The following is a 23,325-nucleotide window of genomic DNA, read 5'->3' as shown; positions in this document are numbered from 1 at the left end:
ACTGGGTTTCTTTTTTGTGTGCTGCGCTCATTTGTTTACGTTCCTCCTGGAGAAGCTGCATGAGCCTCAGCAGGGCAACCTTGTTACCATTGATCAGTAATACATTTATTATCAACTGTTGATTGCAACTTAAAATGAATGTAATAAAATTAGAATAATCCTTCGTTTTAGTGATTCCCAAGTAATTTTTTTGTCATTGACGTTCAAATCAGGCTACTCTGGTCGGGCAAGCCAAATTCTCTTTCAGGTAGGCCTATTGTATATATATATAAATATATTAGGGATGTCGGTTAATCGACGTGTGACACCGCTGGGGGCTTTTAAATCGCTAACTTACAGTAAAATACAGATGTCTGCACAGACTTTAATAATGGTGCTGAGTAGAGCGAGCATTTTCAATGAATTCCTATGGAAGTAGGAATTAACTAAAAAATGCTCGCTCTGTTCTGCTCGTTCCTCGCCGTGTGCGCTCACAGTTATGAATGCCTGTTTAGCCAAGAGCTTTTAGTTTAATTTTAAAATGAATGCCATTTCGGGGGGTGGATTGCTTGAATTTATTTTACAAAAGCACAATGTTGTGTTTTATTGCGAGTGTATATAAATATAAGTAAACACTTTGCAGTTTGAATGATGTCCTGTATGAACAAAATTATGTGCCAATTATGTTTTTATGTGTCTACTGTTAAATCACACACACATTCCAGCATTGCAAACTTGACATCGCAGCCTGTTCATTATAGCCTTAATAAAATATAATAAAATAGTAAACCCAACATATACACACTGCTCTGTTTAAATAGTCAGTAGTACAATTCGTACATTCACAGTAAGCACTGCACCACTGTGATTTTTCCAAGCACATTTTTGCGCGTGTGAAGAGGATGATTTTTTCCGTCGATATTGGAACACGAGTGAAGTACAAAGCCTATAATAAAGAATAGTTTAGCATCCAAATACATCGCAACTGTTGAAACGTTTTGATTCTAATGAAAGGGTTACGTGAGCCCAACACTTACTTTCGTTTTTATTTTTACATTAAATTTAAAGGATTTGTTGTGGAATATTTCGTCTTTATTATATATATATATATATATATATATATATATATATATATAAATAAATATAGCTGTGAGCAGCGATGGAGGGCCCAAGCCGGTGACACCGCCACCCCGGTGCCTTTAGTGTAACTAAAGGCACCAGGGTGGCGGTGCCACCGGCTTGGGCCCGCAATCGCTGCTCGCAGCTATATTTATTATTATTCTTCTTCTTATTATTATTTTTCTGTCAACCTTTCGGGCACTTTTGAGACCCTTAACGTGCTCGAAAACTCTTGAAACTTTGCACACGGGTCAGAACCTGCGGCCATCAGGGCCGGGCTGAAGCTGGTACCCGGGCGTGGCAGGGGGGCTCGACAGCGCCCCCTTGAACGGGATCCGAAAACTTGGTCCATAAATCAGACACGCTTGCATGTAATAATATGAAACTCGGTACACATATAGATCTCATCGGGCCGAACAACTTTCGTACTTTTACTTTTTACGCCAGCCCAACAGGAAGTCGGCTATTATGGGTTGTTTGGAAACGCATGCTGTGGAATTTAATGTACTCCTCCTAGGGAATTCATCCATTCGCCTCCAAACTCAGTCAGCATGAAGTCAAGACATTGAGGATGCTAAATTGCGGACAGATTTTTGATATCTCGAACGGTTTGGCCGTGGCGAGGACACGAATTGATGGCGAATAATGGAAACAGGAAGTGTGTTATAACTTCTGCATACATTAACTGATCTTGATTAAACTTCAGCAGTGTGTTCGTTGTAAGAGGCCGATCCCATGGATGTGACTATTGTGAGTCAAAGTTATAGCGCCACCAACTGGCAGTAGGAAGTGTGTCCCTTTCAAAATGCTTTGAAATCACCCTCTTATTTTTACCCGATTTGCTTCAAACTTTATGTGTATAATGTAAACACACGGCAGATGTAGACCTGTGAAAGGATTTTTGATATCTTTAATACTGTTGCCATGGCAACGCTTCAAACTTTAATATTCTTTTTTGATGCTTTTGAGACTCTTAACATACTTGAAATTGGATGAAACTCGACAGACACATCACATTTATTAGCCCGTAGACATGTGCAAAGTTTCAGAAACGGGCGTGGTGAGGGGCTCAGTAGCGCCACCTTTAGTCATAAGTGGGGGGGTTAGTTTTATCAACAGCAACAAAACTTGGTATGTGTATTGTTCTCATCAAGACGGACAACTTTCTAATTTACATTAACGATCTCCGACCAACAGGAAGAGAGATATTTTGGTTTGAATGGGGATTTTCTGAAGAATTTTCTCTCCCTCTCTCTGTGTCTCTGTGTGTGTGAGGGGAGGGGGGATTTGACTATTGCTTTTATATTGTTAATCAAGGTTTCAGGGGCTTTTGGGGTCCTTAACGTGCTCAAAAACTCTTGAAACTTTACATACAAGTCGGAACCCCCTGCCATCAGGGACGGGTTGAAGCTGGTACCCGGGCGTGGCAGGGGGGCTCAACAGCGCCCCCTTGAACGGGGTCCCAAAACTTGGTCCATAGATCAAACACGCTTGCATGAATTAATTTGAAACTCGGTACACATATAGATATCATCGGGCCGAACAACTTTCCCCCGGTCAAGTTTTACGCCAGCCCAACAGGAAGTCGGCTATTATGGGTTGTTTGGAAAACGCTTGCTGTGGAATGCGAAGTACTCCTCCTAGAGAATTCATCCAATCCCCACCAAACTCGGTGTGCATGAAGTCAAGACATTGAGGATTCTAAATTGCGGACGGATTTTTGATATCTCGAACGAATATATATATATATTACATTTTTTGGATGCTAAACATTTGTTTATTATAGGCTTTGTACTTCACTCACGTTCCACTATTGAAGGGAAAAATTATCCTCTTCACATGCGCAAATATGCTTAATAATAATATATATAAAAAATAGGGGAAAAATAATATACATATACATATATATATATATATATATATATATACACACACACACACTTAAATATATATATATATTATATATTATTATATAAATGTTCATTAATTTATATATCTATATCTATATCTATCTATCTATCTATCTATTATATATATATATATATATATATATATATATATATATATATATATATATATATATATAGCTGCGAGCAGCGATGGAGGGCCCAAGCCGGTGACACCGCCACCGCGGTGCCTTTAGTGTAACTAAAGGCACCAGGGTGGCGGTGCCACCGGCTTGGGCCCGCAATCGCTGCTCGCAGCTATATTTAGGGCCCGAGCACCGATGGTGAGAGGACCCTATTGTTTTTGCTCTGTTTATTATTAGGGCCCGAGCACCGATGGTGAGAGGACCCTATTGTTTTTGCTCTGTTTATTATTCTTCTTCTTCTTCTTCTTCTCCAAAGTGAATCGCTTTTTAGAGGGCCTTAACATGCTCGAAAACTCATGAAACTTTGCACACGCTTCAGAAGTGGTGAAAATTTACGTGTGATATGGTTTTCAAAATTGGGTGGGGCAAATTCTGTAAATTATTGCCCCCACATTTTGCCCCGGCTCTACGTTTCACGCACAGGTATGAAATTTGGTACATACATGTAATGACGCAATACCTACAAAAAAGTCTCTTGGAGCATAGCCCTAAACACAACAGGAAGTGAGCTATTTTGAACTTCCTCCTAGATTTTGGGCATTTTTCGTAATTTCCTGATGTTGTACTTTAACGAACTCCTCCTACAGATTTCATCTGATCCTCTTCAAATTTGGTGAGTGTAATCTTATGGCCTTTGCGACGTTAAATTGCGAAGATCTAGAGTTTTCGTCGAAGGGTGTGCCCTCGGCGGCCTGACAAATGTTCACCCAATTTCGGCCTTTTGGTGATATATGCATGATCAGATAAGTTCTCTGTCAATATTGCTTGCAGTTCCGATGTTGTTAGGCAACCACAGACAGTCTGCAGTAACTCAGGCATACAATTTCCAATCTGTCCCAAACTTCACATGTTTGATAAGAGTCCTGTCCTGAACACATGACCATGCTCATTATGGTTATAGCAATAGCGCCACCTGCTGGTAGCAGGAAGTGTGGCAAATACAAAACGTGCTTGAAAAATCATGAAACTTTGCACACACTTCAGAAGTGGTGAAAATTTACGTGTGATATGGTTTTCAAAATTGGATGGGGCAAAATGGCTTAATTATTGCCCCCACATTTTGCCCCGGCTCTAGGTTTCACGTACAGGTATGAAATTTGGTACCTACATGTAATGACCCAATACCTACAAAAAAGTATCTTGGAGCGTAGCCCTAAACACAACAGGAAATCAGCTATTTTGAACTTCCTCTCAGATTTCGTGCAGTTTTTGCCATTTCCTGATGTTGTACTTTAACGAACTACTCCTACAGTTTTGATCTGATCCTCTTCAAATTTGGTGAGTGTAATCTTAAGGCCTTTCCTAAAGCCACCGGGTGCCGGTGGCAGGGGTGCGAGGGCCCTTTTCATCGCTGCTTGCAGCTTTAATTCTTCTTCTTCTTCTCCAAAGTGAATCGCTTTTTAGAGGGCCTTAACATGCTCGAAAACTCATGAAACTTTGCACACGCTTCAGAAGTGGTGAAAATTTACGTGTGATATGGTTTTCAAAATTGGGTGGGGCAAATTCTGTAAATTATTGCCCCCACATTTTGCCCCGGCTCTACGTTTAACGCACAGGTATGAAATTTGATACATACATGTAATGACCCAATACCTACAAAAAAGTATCTTGGAGCATAGCCCTAAACACAACAGGAAGTGAGCTATTTTGAACTTCCTCCTAGATTTTGGGCATTTTTCGTAATTTCCTGATGTTGTACTTTAACGAACTCCTCCTACAGATTTCATCTGATCCTCTTCAAATTTGGTGAGTGTAATCTTAAGGCCTTTGCGACGTTAAATTGCGAAGATCTTGAGTTTTCGTCGAAGGGTGTGCCCTCGGCGGCCTGACAAATGTTCACCCAATTTCGGCCTTTTGGTGATGTATGATCAGATAAGTTCAATATTAATGTTGCTTGCAGTTCCGATGTTGCTAGGCAACCACAGACAGCCTGCAGTAACTCAGGCATACAATGTCCGATCTACCCCAAACTTCACATGTTTCATAAGAGTCCAGTCCTGAACACATGACCATCCTCATATTTGGTTATAGCAATAGCACCACCTGCTGGTAGCAGGAAGTGTGGCAAATACAAAACGTGCTCGAAAAATCATGAAACTTTGCACACGCTTCAGAAGTGGTGAAAATGTACGTGTGATATGGTTTTCAAAATTGGGTGGGGCAAAATGGCTTAATTATTGCCCCTACATTTTGCCCCAGCTCTACGTTTCACGTACAGGTATGAAATTTGGTACATACATGTAATTACCCAATACCTACAAAAAAGTCTCTTGGAGCGTAGCCCTAAACACAACAGGAAGTCAGCTATTTTGAACTTCCTCTCAGATTTCGTGCAGTTTTTGCCATTTCCTGATGTTGTACTTTAACGAACTCCTCCTACAGTTTTGATCTGATCCTCTTCAAATTTGGTGAGTGTAATCTTAACCCTCTGAGGTCTGAGGTGTTTTTGGGGCCCTGGAGGTGTTCTGACATGCTCTGACATTTGTTTTTTTTTCAGTTATTTATAAACATGTTAATGGCAAAAGTGTAAATTCACTCTATATAACACAAACAGGGCTAGCATAATATCTGATCAACATGCTTGTAAATCTTTGTATTTTTAAGAGAATAATGTTTATGCGTGGTTATTTAAAAAAAATTTCAGCAACTTTCTTTTTTTAAGAACACAAAACACATTCTAAATATGTGCCCACAAGACTCTTGACTAATATATGTTGTCGTTTCTAGTTCTGGCTTCAAAATGATGTGAAATTCATCCTGCCTGATCGTTCTCTTAAAACAATACATTGATTTAAACATTGTAAAACAGTTTTTTTTGTCAGAAGAGGTTTATGCGTGGGAGGGGTAATCGCTCATCAATATTAATGAGATTCAGACCAGGGGTGTGACATAGACACTCCCCCAATGACTAATGGGCCATCAAGAGAGGCAGCCTGAACAAAGAGGAGATTCAAAGGTTTTGTTTTTCACTGTTTTATTGTAATTCCTCTATGAGGAGGAACTAAATGTTTTAAATTTGCAATGTTTTAAACTCAGCTGTGGTCCAGGTTCCCGTGCAGGCAGGAATCTCAGAGTCTGTGGAACCATATCAATGTCAGTCTCTGTTTTCCATGACAGAGTAGACTGCTTGTTGCTTGTCTGAATGTTTGTCTTGGCCCTCTTTGCAACAGGTGTCTGATGATCACCATCACCTTTATAGCTGTAAAACAAACAAACAACTGTGAGCATGTTTATTACACAAAATATAACAACTGCATTTCAATCATTATAAGTAACATTGGCCAGATGCAAAGCCATACAGACACATAATGTTTGTATGGACTATGTAAAACCAGAATATGTAAACAGAATTATACTAATATCTGAAAGAAAGGGAATAAGTGTACTTACTTTTCAGTTGTTCTCAAAACTGAACGACACCTGTCGCGTGCCCTCCCAGTGCGAGTTGCAGGTGAGGGTGAGAGTGATGCTACCACATTCCTATAAAAATAATAATATTAATATTAATAAAGGTTGAACAAAGTACTATGCCAGCACATGCATAACTGATGGACAGTCAGCATTTTGGTAAAACAACAAAAATAAGCTCTTTTATACTAACATTACCAATCACTAATTGTAATATTGTGCATACATAACAAGTATATAAACAAAATTGGTCTAACATCTGTAAAATAGTGGGTAAATATGTACTTACTCCTTCTGATTTCTGTCTGTGTTGCTGCGTGCCCTCTTAGTGCGAGTTGCAGTGAGAGGTGAGAGTGAGCAACCTACATCATTCCTTTCAAAAAAAGTTGAAAACTATTATTATCATATAGAGTACTATTCCAGCACATGCACAACTGATGGGCATTAGCATGCTGATAAGATAGATTATCAACCAACCTCCAAAAATAAATAAACTCATACAGGCTCATATTGTAATAAGTATATAAACAAAATTGCACAAACATTGGTAAATATGTACTTACTCTTTCTGACGTTCAACTGTGTTGCTGCGCGCCCTCCGAGTTGCAGATGAAGGAGATGCAGCATTCCTGTTTTAAAAAAAGTTGAAAACTATTATAACATAAATATTTCAAAGTATATTACCATTAGTCTATATGAATAAATGATGCAAATAATTGTAGACACGTGCTGTAGGCATATATTGTGTGTAATGGGCCATTACGGAGATAGCACAACGCAAACATTAACACATTTACAATTCATCAGCTGGGCATATTTACACATTTCAGCACATACACACATTTGCAATAGATATTTGCAAGCACTCTTCATTTAAATATAAATTACTCTGAATGGAAAGTATGGAAATGGTCCAACCAGTAAAATCTGTAGCCTACGTTTATTTAAAATAGCTTGTCAACTAATTTCTCTGTACTGTAGGCTAATTGGCCTACGTGTTGTAGCCTAGTCATTAAAATTAAATAAAACAATTTAGTTCATATTTAGGTTTAAATAAAATCTTTTTTTTTTTTATTTCATTTATGTTGATTATATGAAAAGTGAAAAGCATGCGCAATCGCGAGACAAATGGAGTGGGCAGAGAAGATTTTGACCATTTCATTAAGTTTATTTTTTGTATAAAGCCTTTCTTTAAAGTGAATTTCGTTTTATATTAATTGTATCTTAATTTTAATAGTTGTTTCATCAACCAAATGCCTGTATTTAAAACATAAGAATTAAAAATAGCAGGAACTGGAGGCCTCATAAATGAACCCAAACTCATAAGCTTTGCCTAAAATACCAGAGAAATATATAGAAAGCTCGAAATGTGTTATTTTAAACAAAACTATTAAAAACGAAAGAAAACAGACTGCATGAAGCCTCTCTCCTACTTTATAAAGCATAGCCTAGACAATTTAAATATAATTACTCTGAATGACAAGTATGGAAATGGTCCAACCAGTAAAATATGTAGCCTACGTTTATACAAAATAGCTTGTCAACTAATGCAAGTAAATTTAAAAAGACTTACTCATCCGAAATATCCACGGCTGGATCAAGTCGCTCTTCAAAAAAACGTTCGTTGTCAGAGTCCTGTTCTTCTTCTGAGGAAAAAGTGAACTCTTCATCACTATCCAGGACGAGCTGAAGGGCTGTGTGTCATCTTCCAACGGCGCAGGAAAGTGAGTGAAAGAAACTTGCTGGTTTTAAGGCATTTCAGGGGGCTTTTTACCTTATTTTGCATAGATCACCTCAGCACATTATCTTCTGAATAGCGCGCTCTGCGAGTGGGTGTGAACTCATTTCAGGGGGCGTTTACCTTATTTGGCATATCACCTCAGCACATTATCTTATGAATAGCGCGCTCTGCGAGAGGGCGTGAACTAATTACAGATAATTAGATGAGACGGGAGAAACTGTACTTCTCTTTAGTTTCATACAGATTACATTGCAGGAGAATATTTGTTTTGAATGTGAACTGTTTTATTTTAAAGTAGAAATTTAAAGCTTTCTTTAGACGCATGTTTCATGGTTGTGTGATAAGTATTCGCTGAGTTTTCCAGACTTGTTTCAGAAAGATTTTTGCGGAGACAGAGTGAGCTGAAAGCGCACCCTGTTTATTTTATTTATTTAAAAATAAAAACAAGGTTTTGATGTTAATGTGAGTGTACACAAAAAAAAGAAGACCCTCTATAGTTTATAATCATGTATTTATTTTATTTATATGACCATAAATGACGGATTTTTTTAAGTTTATGTTGCTGCTATGTGAAAAAAATCCAGCAAAACGCGTGGGCGCGTTTCTCGACCTCAGAGGGTTAAGGCCTTTCCTAAAGCCACCGGGTGGTGGTGGCAGGGGTGCGAGGGCCCTTTTCATCGCTGCTTGCAGCTTTAATTATTATTAGGGCCCGAGCACCGATGGTGTGAGGACCCTCTTGGAATTGCTCTGTTTATTATTAGGGCCCGAGCACCGATGGTGAGAGGACCCTATTGTTTTTGCTCTGTTTATTAGGGCCCGAGCACCGATGGTGAGAGGACCCTATTGTTTTTGCTCTGTTTATTCTTCTTCTTCTTCTTCTTCTTCTCCAAAGTGAATCGCTTTTTAGAGGGCCTTAACATGCTCGAAAACTCATGAAACTTTGCACACGCTTCAGAAGTGGTGAAAATTTACGTGTGATATGGTTTTCAAAATTGGGTGGGGCAAATTCTGTAAATTATTGCCCCCACATTTTGCCCCGGCTCTAGGTTTCACGTACAGGTATGAAATTTGGTACCTACATGTAATGACCCAATACATACAAAAAAGTATCTTGGAGCGTAGCCCTAAACACAACAGGAAATCAGCTATTTTGAACTTCCTCTCAGATTTCGTGCAGTTTTTGCCATTTCCTGATGTTGTACTTTAACGAACTCCTCCTACAGTTTTGATCTGATCCTCTTCAAATTTGGTGAGTGTAATCTTAAGGCCTTTCCTAAAGCCACCGGGTGGCGGTGGCAGGGGTGCGAGGGCCCTTTTCATCGCTGCTTGCAGCTTTAATTAGGGCCCGAGCACCGATGGTGTGAGGACCCTCTTGGAATTGCTCTGTTTATTATTATTATTATTATTATTATTATTATTATTCTTCTCCGCATTTAATTGCATTTTTGAGGGCCTAAACATGCTCGAAAAGTCACAAAACTTTGCACACGCGTCAGAACTGGCGAAAATTTACATCTGATATAGGTTTCAGAATTGGACGGGGCAAAATGGCTCGATAGCGCCACCTATAAAAGTTCAACGGAGTGCGCCTCCTGCAACGTTCCACGTACGTGCACGAAATTCGGTACATACATGTAATGACCTAATACCTACAAAAAAGTCTCTTGGAGCATAGCCCTAAACACAACAGGAAGTCAGCCATTTTGAACTTCCTCTCAGATTTTTGTGCAGTTTTTGCCATTTTCAGGCCTCGTACTTTAACGAACTCCTCCTAGAGTTTTAATCTGATCATCTTCAAATTTGGTGAGTGTAATCTTAAGGCCTTTGCGACGTTAAATTGCGAAGATCTTGAGTTTTCGTCGAAGGGCGGGTCCTCGGCGGCCTGACAAATTTCGATGTTTCGCCATGAAACAGGAAGTTGCTGTAACTCAGGCATGGAATGTCCAATCTGCCCCAAACTTCACACTTTTGATAAGCGTTCTGTCCTGAACACATGACCATGCTCATATTCAGTTATAGTCATAGCGCCACCTGCTGGCAACAGGAAGTGACATGTTTAACACTGTTATGGACTCCTAATAACATATAAAAAAGTGCCAGCAAGTGCTAAACATGCTAACAACATACTAGAAGCATGCTAAAACATGCTAGCAAACTCTTAGCTAAGTGCTAAAGCATGCTATTATTGCAAATAAATAGGAATTTGCTGTAACTCAGGCATGGAATGTCCAATCTGCCCCAAACTTCACACGTTTGATAAGAGTCATGGCCTGAACACATCTACATGAGAATATTCAGTTATAGTAATAGCGCCACCTGCTGTCAACAGGAAGTGACATGTTTAACACTGTTGTGGTCTCCTAATAACATATAAAAAAGAGCCAGCAAGTGCTAAACAGGTTAGCAACATACTAGAGACATGCTAGCAAACACTTAGCTAAGTGCTAAAGCATGCTATTACTGCAATTAAATAGGAATTTGCTGTAACTCAGGCATGGAATGTCCAATCTGCCCCAAACTTCACACGTTTGTTAAGAATCATGGCCTGAACACATGTCTATGCTCAAATTCAGTTATAGTAATAGCGCCACCTACTGGCAACAGGAAGTGACATGTTTAACACGTTGATGCCGTTCTAGCAACATGTTAAAAATGCCATTGAGTTCTAAACATGCTAGAAACATATTAAAACATGCTAGCAATACTTAGCTAAGTGCTAAAGCATGCTAATTCAATGAAACAGGACTTTGTTGTTACTCAAGAAGGCAATGTACAATCTACCCCAAACTTCACACGTTTGATAAGAGTTATCTCTTGAACACATGTCCATGCTCATATTTAGTTATAGTCATAGCGCCACCTGCTGGCAACAGGAAGTGACGTTTACACTGTTCTTGACTCCTAATAACATATAAAAAAATGCCAGTAGGTGCTAAACATCCTACCAACATACTAGAGACATGCTAAAACATACTAGCAAACACTTAGCTAAGTGCTAAAGAATGATATTACTGCAACTAAATATGAATTTGCTGTAACTCAGGCATGGAATGTCCAATCTGCCCCAAACTTCACACTTTTGATAAGCGTTCTGTCCTGAACACATGACCATGCTTATATTCAGTTACAGTCATAGCGCCACCTGCTGGCAACAGGAAGTGACATGTTTAACACTGTTATGGACTCCTAATAACATATAAAAAAGTGCCAGCAAGTGTTAAACATGTTAACAACATACTAGAAACATGCTAAAACATGCTAGCAGACTTTTAGCTAAGTGCTAAAGCATGCTATTATTGCAATTAAATAGGAATTTGCTGTAACTCAGGCATGGAATGTCCAATCTGCCCCAAACTTCACACTTTTGATAAGAGTCATGGCCTGAACACATCTACATGAGAATGTTCAGTTATAGTAATAGCGCCACCTACTGGCAACAGGAAGTGACATGTTTAACACGTTGATGCCGTTCTAGCAACATGTTAAAAATGCCATTGAGTTCTAAACATGCTAGAAACATGTTAAAACATGCTAACAATGCTTAGCTAAGTGCTAAAGAATGCTAATTCAATGAAACATTACTTTGTTGTTACTCAAGAAGGCAATGTCCAATTTGCACCAAACTTGACACGTTTGATAAGAGTTCTGTCCTGAACACACATCCATGCTCATATTCAGTTATAGTCATAACGCCACCTACTGGCAACAGAAACTGACATGGTTAACACAGTAATGCAGTACTAACCACATAATTATTGTGTACTGAGCATGCTAGAAACATACTAAACATGCTAGCAACACTTAGCTGAGTCATGAAGCATGCTATTATCACCATTATACAAAACATTTTGTAACTGACTTTGACATACTCTTACTATATATACCTCCTTAAATGTACATTTCCCAACCATGCTCTGTCTTCCTAAAGCCACCAAGTGTTGATGGCACGGGTGCGAGGGCCCTTTCATCGCTGCTTGCAGCTTTAATTATTATTATTATTCTTCTCCGCATTTAATCGCATTTTTGAGGGCCTAAACATGCTCGAAAACTCACGAAACTTTGCACACGCGTCAGAACTGGCGAAAATTTACATCTGATATAGGTTTCAGAATTGGGCGGGGCAAAATGGCTCGATAGCGCCACCTATAAAAGTTCAACGGAGTGCGCCTCCCGCTATGTTCCACGTACGTTTACGAAATTCGGTACATACATGTAAGGACCTAATACCTACAAAAAAGTCTCTTGGAGCGTAGCCCTAAACACAACAGGAAGTCAGCCATTTTCAACTTCCTCTCAGATTTTTGTGCAGTTTTTGCCATTTTCATGCCTCGTACTTTAACGAACTCCTCCTACAGTTTTAATCTGATCATCTTCAAATTTGGTGAGTGTAATCTTAAGGCCTTTGCAACGTTAAATTGCGAAGATCTTGAGTTTTCGTGGAAGGGCGGGTCCTCGGTGGCCTGACAAATTTCGATGTTTCGCCATGAAACAGGAAGTTGCTGAAACTCAGGCATGGAATGTCCAATCTGCCTCAAACTTCACACGTTTGATAAGCGTTCTGTCCTGAACACATGACCATGCTCATATTCAGTTACAGTCATAGCGCCACCTGCTGGCAACAGGAAGTGACATGTTTAACACTGTTGTGAACTCCTGATAACATATAAAAAAGTGCCAGCAAGTGCTAAGCATGCTAACAACATACTAGACACATGCTAAAACATGCTAGCAAACACTTAACTAATTGCTAGGGCATGCTATTACTGCAATTAAATAGGAATTTGCTGTAACTCATGTCCAATATGCCCCAAACGTCACACGTTTGATAAGAGTCATGGCCTTAAAGGGACTGTGTGTAGGAATTTCTCCCATCTAGTGGTGAAATTGTATTTTGCATTCAAACGAATAATGCTCTCCAGCGCCTCACTTTTTCAAATGCGCGTTGCATCTACGGTAGCCGTTATGTACCAAAAAGCTATGACAGGATGTCTTATAATAGCACTTCGAGTTTTTCTTCGGGTGAACATGTTTGTTATTTAAAACAAACTGAAACTTGAAACAACGAAAAAATGAATGTTACAGTATGAACTACTGACTGTGAAAAACATTAAAGGACAATTCCGGCATTTAACACTTTAAGTCTATTTTGTAGTTCGTTTTGGAAGAACAAGAGTGGTGGATAAAGAAATTTTGACAATGGTTCCTGTCGCGACTTTTTGACTATTTTAGAATTGCCCATGACCACTTTAGAATGGGAGTCAATGGCCATGCACAAACATGCCCTTAAAACAACCCTTAACGTTCGTTTTCAAAACTGTGCAACTCACCGAGTGGTTAGTGGTGTTCGTTGATGTTCCAAAACAAGTAGCGTAGCGAAATACAGTTTCTGTCGTGTTTTATTTGGCATTTTGTAAAATCCATTGATTTCCGTTGGAGGACTCATTGCTCGTTGATATTACTGCGCTACCGGAGACGGAAAGGATGCTGTTTACATTTGGTTGTAGTCTTTTAGGTCTTTTCGCTCGGTTCTCTATCTCTCAGAAGGCTAGCGTGAGCAGAGCAACGGAAGTTGCGGAAGAGCGGAAGTTTATACGCGGTTGTGAGGTATCTGAAAAAATAGTTCCACTATAGAAAAATAAACGGATTGAAATGATATATTGCGCCGATATATTTGTTTTTAATCATCAACGGACACCACTAACCACTCGGTGAGTTGCACAGTTTTGAAAACGAACGTTAAGGGTTGTTTTAAGGACATGTTTGTGCATGGCCATAGACTCCCATTCTAAAGCGGTCATGGGCAATTCTAAAATAGTTAAAAAGTCGCGACAGGAATCATTGTCAAAATTTCTTTGTCCACCACTCTTGTTCATCCAAAACAAACTACAAAATAGACTTAAAGTGTTAAATACCGGAATTGTCCTTTAACTATGGTAATTAGTAGTAATGCCTTCTTTACTCGTTATATTTTTTGAAGTACGTGCATTGTTAGATATCATCATCATCATCAGAGCCTTCTCTAACGTTACTTTACTCAATAGCTGCAATTCATCAAAGAGCCTGTTTAACTTTTAACTATAAATGTTCTACTGTCTATATAATAAAGTACACAACCAAGCAATGAAAAAAAAGCTTGTAATTAAGGCCGTAACATTGACTTACCTGTCGAGAAGAAAGCAGGAAACTTCAGCGTCTCTTTTGAAAGCTTTCTCCTGCATTAGCTATCCTGACACTGACAGTAACCCTTGTTTTTGTAATCTCCGGTCACGTTTCCTTTTACGGTCTATTTTGGACTTTTTCGACGACGAGGACTCCTTATAATAAAATACCTAAAAAGCTACACATTGTCCCTTTAACACATCTACACGAGAATATTCAGTTATAGTAATAGTGCCACCTACTGGTAACAGGAAGTGTCATGTTTAACACGTTGATGCCGTTCTAGCAACATGTTAAAAATGCCATTGACTTCTAAACATGCTAGAAACATGTTAAAACATGCTAGCAAAACTTAGCTAAGTGCTAAAGCATGTTAATTCAATGAAACAGGATGTTGTTGTTACTCAAGAAGGCAATGTCCAATCTGCGCCAAACTTCACACTTTTGATAAGCGTTCTGTCCTGAACACATGACCATGCTCATATTCAGTTACAGTCATAGCGCCACCTGCTGGCAACAGGAAGTGACATGTTAAACACTGTTGTGGACTCCTAATAACATATAAAAAAGTTCCAGCATGTGCTAAACATGCTAACAACATACTAGAAACATGTTAAAACATGCTAGCAAACACTTAACTTAGTGCTAAAGCATGCTAATACTGCAATTAAATAGGAATTTGCTGTAACACAGGCACGGAATGTCCAGTCTTCCCCAAACTTCACACGTTTGATAAGAGTCATGGCCTGAACACATCTACATGAGAATATTCAGTTATAGTAATAGCGCCAACTACTGGTAACAGGAAGTGTCATGTTTAACACGTTGATGCCGTTCTAGCAACATGTTAAAAATGCCATTGACTTCTAAACATGCTAGAAACATGTTAAAACATGCTAGCAAAACTTAGCTAAGTGCTAAAGCATGTTAATTCAATGAAACAGGATGTTGTTGTTATTCAAGAAGGCAATGTCCAATCTGCGCCAAACTTCACACTTTTGATAAGCGTTCTGTCCTGAACACATGACCATGCTCATATTCAGTTACAGTCATAGCGCCACCTGCTGGCAACAGGAAGTGACATGTTAAACACTGTTGTGGACTCCTAATAACATATAAAAAAGTGCCAGCATGTGCTAAACATGCTAACAACATACTAGAAACATGTTAAAACATGCTAGCAAACACTTAGCTTAGTGCTAAAGCATGCTAATACTGCAATTGATTGATTGATTGATTGATTTGATTGATTGATTGAAGTCTTTATTTCGAACATGAGAGAAGAATATGTAAAATAAAATACAAAAATGTTTAAAGCATTTTTTTTTTAAAAATAAAAGAAAAAAAAGAGAAAAAATAACATCAGATAAGCCTTTAAGCCAGATAAGCCAGATTTGTTTTTTTCTGTGTGAACATACTTCTATCTCATGTGCGAAAAGGAGTAGGAAGAAGCTAAACTTATGTACTCCTACCCCTTTAATTCTTACATTCCTTTAAATAACAATTTTTTATGTTATTATTATTTTTTTGTTATCTGATATCACATACACACTTATACACACATCCATATACACATACATATACATACATGTACACATACATATACATACATGTATATACATATACCTATACATACATACCTACATATTTACATACCTACATACATGCATCAAAATGACCACTAACAAGTATTTAAATCATAACAAAGGAGCACTCCTACTTTCACTACAGTGCTTCTTGATACTTCTTGAAAATCTTTTCTTTAAACATTTTTTTGAAGAGGAATATGTTAGGGCATTGCTTTAAGTTTTCATCTAGTTTATTCCACAATTTAACTCCGCAAATTGATAAACATAATCTTTTCCTTGTTGTTCTAAATCTATTAATCTTAAAATTTCCCCTTCCCCTTAAGTTGTACCCTCCCTCCCTCTCTGAGAACATCTTTTGTATATTCCCTGGCAATAACCTATTTCTTACTTTAAACATGAATACTGCAATTTGATATTCAATTTGATCATGGTATTTTATTAATCTAGACTGCAAAAATAATGAATTTGTGTGTTCCCGAAATCCGACATTATGAATAATTCTCATTGCTCTTTTTTGCATTATAACTAGCGGCTGTAGTGAATGTTGGTAAGTGCTTCCCCAAACCTCTACACAGTAATTCAAATAAGGTAACAATAATGAGCAGTACAAGATACGAAGAGATTTAAGATCCAATATATGCTTAGCTCTTGCTAGAACTGCAATGCTTCTGGACAGTTTGTTTTTGATGTATTTTATGTGAGGCTTCCAGCAGATCTTTTCATCTATGATCACTCCAAGAAATTTATTTTCATGTACTCTTTCTAAGTTAACACCCTCTATCTGTATCTGTGCTTGATGAATTGACTTACAATTTCCAAATACCATAAATGTAGTTTTACTCAAATTTAGTGATAACCTATTAATGTCCAACCATTGTTTTATTTTCTTAAATTCTGAAGTGAATAGTTCCAAGAGTTGCTGTAAGCTGTCCCCTGAACCAAATATGTTTGTATCATCTGCAAATAATACAAAATTCAATACTTCCGATACTTTACAAATATCATTAATGTATAATAAAAATAACTTTGGTCCCAACACTGACCCCTGTGGAACACCACAAACCATGCTCAAACATTCAGATGAATACTCTCCTATCTTCACAAATTGTTGTCTGTCTCTCAGATAACTACTTACCCAGTTTAAAACTACCCCCCTAATCCCAATTCGTTCCAATTTACTGATTAATATTTCATGATTTATTGTATCAAATGCTTTTTTTAGATCAATGAATACTCCAACTGCATAGTTATTTTTGTCTGTGGCATTTGTGATTTCTTCAATGAGTTCTGTTAGTGCTAATGATGTTGAGTTTTTTTTTCTAAATCCATATTGACTGTCAGAGAGTAGGTTATTTTTATCTATAAATTTTTCTAATCTGTTGTTAAATAGTTTTTCTAAAATTTTTGAAAATTGTGATAATAGAGAGACAGGCCTGTAATTTGTGAAATGGTGTATATTTCCAGTTTTGTATAGAGGGGTGACTTTTGCTATTTTCATTTTTGTTGGAAATTTGCCAGTTAAAAATGATAAATTACAGATGTTCTTTAGTGGTTTGGCAATCCCCTCTATTACTTTTTGTATAATTTTTATGTCTATTCCATCATGATCAGTGGATGGTTTGTTTTTGCATCCTTTAACAATATCTTTTATTTCTTTTTCATCAACTGCTGTCAAAAATATTGAACTGGGATTTCTTTCTACTAAATTATTATAATTCCTTTCTAATATTTGTGGAATTGGAATTTGCTCTGCTAAGTTAGGTCCCACATTTACAAAAAATGTATTGAACTCATTCACCACTTCTTCCATATTATTGATATTTTTATCATTATCAATAAAGTAATGTGGATAAGTAGCCTGTCTAGTATTATTTTTAATAATATTATTTAAGATGTTCCACATACCCTTAATATTATTTTTATTATTATCTATTAGTTTTGCGTAGTATTCTTTCTTACAAGTTCTCATAATACTGGTTAACTTATTCTTATATTTCTTATATCTATGTTCAGTCTCTATAGTTCTATGTTTTATAAATTCTCTATAAAGTGTATTTTTCTTTTTACAGGCATTTTGTAATCCCTTGGAAATCCATGGTTTATCATTATGTTTTGGTTTCTTACTAAATATTTTAATTGGGCAATTTTTATCATATAATAATTTAAATATTCTTAGAAATTCTTCATATGCATTATCTACATCTTTTTCATTATCCATAAACTCCCAATCTTGTGCTAGCAGATCAACTTTTAATGCCTCCATTGTTTCTTCTGTTCTGACCCTTTTGGAAAATGTTTTTTTATCCTGTCTATTTAAACTATAATTATTGTCATACACTGTAAAAATTGGTAAGTGGTCACTGATATCATTAATCAGTAATCCACTCACTGTATTATTTTGTATGATATTTGTAAATATATTGTCTATTAGTGTTGCGGAATGAGAAGTAATTCGGCTGGGTCTGGTAATTTGGGGATACAGGCCTAAACTAAACACGGTGTTAATAAAATCTTCTGTCATTTTATGATTATTTGGATTTAACAAATCAATATTGAAGTCCCCACAGATGAACATGACTTTTTGCCTAGTTTTTATAAATGTTTCCTCCATCCAGTCCTTAAATGTGTCAATATTCGAACCTGGTGACCTATATACAACTTACACTAATATTTTTCTTTTTTTCCATACATATTTCTATTGTGACACATTCCAGCAAATTATCCACCACCATTGACATTTTTTCCACCACCTTATAATTTAAATCCTTGTCCACATACAGTATCACACCACCCCCACTCTTATTTACTCTGTTAATAGAAGACATTTCATATCCTTCAATTTCAAAATCTGATCCTTTTTCACTGTTTATCCACGTTTCAGTTATTGCAATTATGTTAAAGTGCTGTTTCAATTGTTTTAGATAGTATTTGATACTGTGAAAGTTGGCATACAGACTTCTACTATTAAAGTGGATAATAGATAACTGCTGCTCGGTCTTGATTGAACTATTAAATTGTTCATCAGTGTAATAGTGACAGTTATTGTTGATGCTAGCAAAAAAATTGTTCACCGGATCAATGTCATTTTCCATGTCCTGTTCATGGTGTTCCGTGTACTCTAAGGTGTTCAGTTCCAGGTGCTCATATTCAACCAATCTTTGCATTAAGTGACTATCTCCGTTATGTGTGTGAATTTTATTTTGTGACATAGTGGGCTTTAAAATTTCAACATATCATAGGCCTACCTGTTTATGTGTTGATATTAGCTGGTCTTGGTTGTTTTGGTGTACTGGACCGGGGATGAATAATCAGTTTATCCTGCCGTAAATAGGCAATGGCAATTAAATAGGAATTTGCTGTAACACAGGCACGGAATGTCCAGTCTGCCCCAAACTTCACACGTTTGATAAGAGTCATGGCCTGAACACATCTACATGAGAATATTCAGTTATAGTAATAGCGCCACCTACTGGTAACAGGAAGTGTCATGTTTAACACGTTGATGCCGTTCTAGCAACATGTTAAAAATACCATTGACTTCTAAACATGCTAGAAACATGTTAAAACATGCTAGCAATACTAAGCTAAGTGCTAAAGCATGCTAATATAATGAAACAGGATGTTGTTGTTACTCAAGAAGGCAATGTCCAATCTGCGCCAAACTTCACACTTTTGATAAGCGTTCTGTCCTGAACACATGACCATGCTCATATTTAGTTACAGTCATAGCGCCACCTGCTGGCAACAGGAAGTGACATGTTAAACACTGTTGTGGACTCCTAATAACATATAAAAAAGTTCCAGCATGTGCTAAACATGCTAACAACATACTAGAAACATGTTAAAACATGCTAGCAAACACTTAGCTTAGTGCTAAAGCATGCTAATACTGCAATTAAATAGGAATTTGCTGAAACACAGGCACGGAATGTCCAGTCTGCCCCAAACGTCACACGTTTGATAAGAGTCATGGCCTGAACACATCTACATGAGAATATTCAGTTATAGTAATAGCGCCACCTACTGGTAACAGGAAGTGTCATGTTTAACACGTTGATGCCGTTCTAGCAACATGTTAAAAATGCCATTGACTTCTAAACATGCTAGAAACATGTTAAAACATGCTAGCAAAACTTAGCTAAGTGCTAAAGCATGTTAATTCAATGAAACAGGATGTTGTTGTTACTCAAGAAGGCAATGTCCAATCTGCGCCAAACTTCACACTTTTGATAAGCGTTCTGTCCTGAACACATGACCATGCTCATATTCAGTTACAGTCATAGCGCCACCTGCTGGCAACAGGAAGTGACATGTTAAACACTGTTGTGGACTCCTAATAACATATAAAAAAGTTCCAGCATGTGCTAAACATGCTAACAACATACTAGAAACATGTTAAAACATACTAGTAAACACTATGGGCCCTATTTTAACGATCTGAAACGCAAGTGTCAAAGCGCAAAGCGCAAGTAACTTTGTGGGCGGGTCTCGGCGCTGTTGCTATTATACCGGCGGGATAAATGCCTCTTGCGCCAGGCGCAAATCTAAAATGGGTTGGTCTGAAGTAGCTTCATTATTCATAGGTGTGGTTTGGGCGTAACGTGAAATAAACCAATCAGAGCGTCATCTCACATTCCCTTTAAGAGCAGACGCGCTTTTTCCATAGCGGATTGCTATTGTAACGGCGGATTTGCCAGGCGCGCGCCAGCAGCGGTTCACAGCCAAGGAGAGCAACGCTCTCGTCACGGCCGTAAAAGAGAGAAGTTACATGAAAATGGAGAAATGTGTAAGCTAGATGTATGCTTTTATAATAAATTGTTTATCTATCTATCTATCTATCTATCTATCTATCTATCTATCTATCTATCTATCTATCTATCTATCGTAATAATGTATGATTTGCAAAAATGAAAACTGCTGCTTCTGTGTAGATGAGAGAATCAAAGTGCGCGTTGTGCACACGCTACATTGATTATGGCCAAGCATGCGCCCTTAAAATAGCCTATGAATAACATGCGCAACGCGCCACTGACTTTAAACTATTTTTTCCTGGTTAGTGGCGCAATTGTTTTCTAAACCTGCAAAATAGCAAGAAGGAACGTTTGCGCCGGAACACGCCTCCTCTTTGCGCTGAACCGCCCTAGGGAGCGCAAGTGTATTTCTTAGTTAACCGACGTGCTTCTGTGGAGGGAAAAGTCCGCTTTGCGCGGGTGCAAAATAGGAATGATACATGCGTCGGTGTACAAAGTCACTTGCGCTGGGTGCAAGATAGGGCCCTATAAGTACTAAACCATACTATTACTACAATTAAATATGAATTTGCTGTAACTCAAACATACAATATCCAATCTGCCCCAAACTTCACATACTTCATAAAGTCCTGCACTGAACACATCTACAAAGCAATATTCAGATATATAACCCCACCTACTGCCAACAGAAACTGAACTGGTTAACACAGTAATGCAGTACTAACCACATACCTATTGTGTACTAAGCATGCTAAAAACATACTAAACATGCTAGCAACTACTATATACTGTATACCTCCTTAAATGCACATTGCCCAACCATGCTCTGTCTTCCTAAAGCCAACGAGTGACGATGGCACGGGTGCGAGGGCCCTTTCATCGCTGCTTGCAGCTTTAATTTATTATTATATTTTATTAAGACTATAATGAACAGGCTGCGATGTCAAGATTGCAATGCTGGAGTGTGTGTGTGTGTGTGTGTGTGGGGGGGGGGGGGGTGCGTTGCATGTGACGGTAATGCGGAAGCTATAAAAGGACGCTGGAACATAACAGCGTCAGCTTCTGATTGGTCGAAGCAAGTCGTTCTCAGGAGCGAGAGAAGTGTGGCCGAGGGACACAGCGTCTCGTTCCCTTCTCAGGGAACAAGGGTTAGTCGTAACCTGAGACGTTCCCTTTTGAGGGAACTCGCGCCGCGTCGAGAATCGACACATCGGGGAACGAAATGCCACACTGAGAGATATACGTCCTGGTGTGAAGCAATCTGGCACATTCAAGACGAGAGAACTTGTGAACCCGGTGTAGAGGGCAGATTCAGACTGCAATGTCTTATGAAGGTGTGAGGGGAGGCCCAGCCTGCGGCATCACAGACCTCTTGAAGGGAAACTCCTGCTAAGAGAGCTTTAGAGGAAGCCACTCCTCTGCTTGAGAGGCAAAGGCAAACTGCGTTCCTCGTAAGCTGAAGAAATAGCTTCTACTATCCACCTGCTGATAGTTTGCTTAGAAACAGGGGAACCCTTCTTAGGTGACCCAAAGCACACAAGTAACTGATCTGACTTCCTCCAGCCAGAGGTTCTTTGAACATAGGCCTCAAGGGCTCGGATCGGGCATATAGCTTAGCTTGCTCATCCGACACATGTGGTGGAGGATGAAATGCCTGAAGAATTATAGACCGTGCCACATTTGTAGGCACCTTAGGCACATAGCCGGGTCTAGGGTGGAGAATGGCTCTCACTCTGCCTGGAGCGAACTCGAGGCAAGAGGGAGCAACGGATAGCGCCTGCAGATCGCCGACTCTTTTCAGGGAAGTAATAGCGAGCAGGAAAGCTACTTTTAAAGATGAATGAATGAATGAATGAATGAGGCATTTATATAGCGCTTTCATATGTACTACTGTACACCCAAAGCGCTTTACAATCATATCAGGGGATCTCTCCTCAACCACCACCAGTGTGTAGCATCCACTTGGATGATGCGACGGCAGCCACAGTACAACGGCGCCAGTGCGCTCACCACACACCAGCTATAGGTGGAGAGAGGAGAGAGAGTGATGGAGCCAATTCAATGGAAGGGGATTATTAGGAGGCCATGATTGGTAAGGGCCAATGGGTGGAATGTGGCCAGGACACCGGGGTTACACCCCTACTCTTTACGAGAAGTGCCATGGGATTTTTAATGACCACAGAGAGTCAGGACCTCGGTTTAACGTCTCATCCGAAGGATGATAAAAAACTTCTCAGAGTGAGAGCCATTCTCCACCCTAGAACCGGAGCGAACTCGAGGCAAGAGGGAGCAACGGATAGCACCTGCAGATCGCCGACTCTTTTCAGGGAAGTAATAGCGAGCAGGAAAGCTACTTTTAAAGATAAAAAACTTCTCAGACACCTCGTCCAAAGGTTCGAAGTGTGCCAGGGATAACCCCTCAAGAACCACAGCCAGGTCCCACAAGACTTGAGATCAATAGGGGCAAAAATAAGGGTGGTGCACTAC

At 38.7% G+C, this 23,325-nt stretch overlaps 2 long non-coding RNA genes across 3 annotated transcripts in view; both read right to left on the bottom strand.

Annotated features, from left to right (window-relative positions):
• The window catches only part of LOC309508615, a 190,932-nt gene that overhangs the window by 114,199 nt on the left and 53,408 nt on the right, over nt 1-23,325 (bottom strand). The gene's annotated exons all lie outside the window — the stretch shown is intronic.
• On the bottom strand, nt 6,148-8,379 carry LOC309508522. Of its 2 annotated transcripts, XR_014209496.1 has the most exons (5): nt 8,172-8,378; nt 7,162-7,227; nt 6,888-6,971; nt 6,581-6,670; nt 6,148-6,389 (listed from the first exon to the last, which is right to left on the bottom strand). It is a non-coding gene; the product is annotated as an uncharacterized lncRNA (long non-coding RNA). The 2 variants fall into 2 exon arrangements; XR_014209495.1 differs by having other exon boundaries at nt 6,148-6,670; nt 8,172-8,379.

The sequence above is a fragment of the Leuciscus leuciscus genome (genome assembly GCF_965113295.1).
Source record: "Leuciscus leuciscus genome assembly, chromosome: 10".
In the NCBI taxonomy this organism is placed as follows: Eukaryota; Metazoa; Chordata; class Actinopteri; order Cypriniformes; family Leuciscidae; genus Leuciscus; species Leuciscus leuciscus.
Note: the sequence above shows the minus strand (reverse complement) of the source record. Positions and strands in the feature narration are given on the sequence as shown.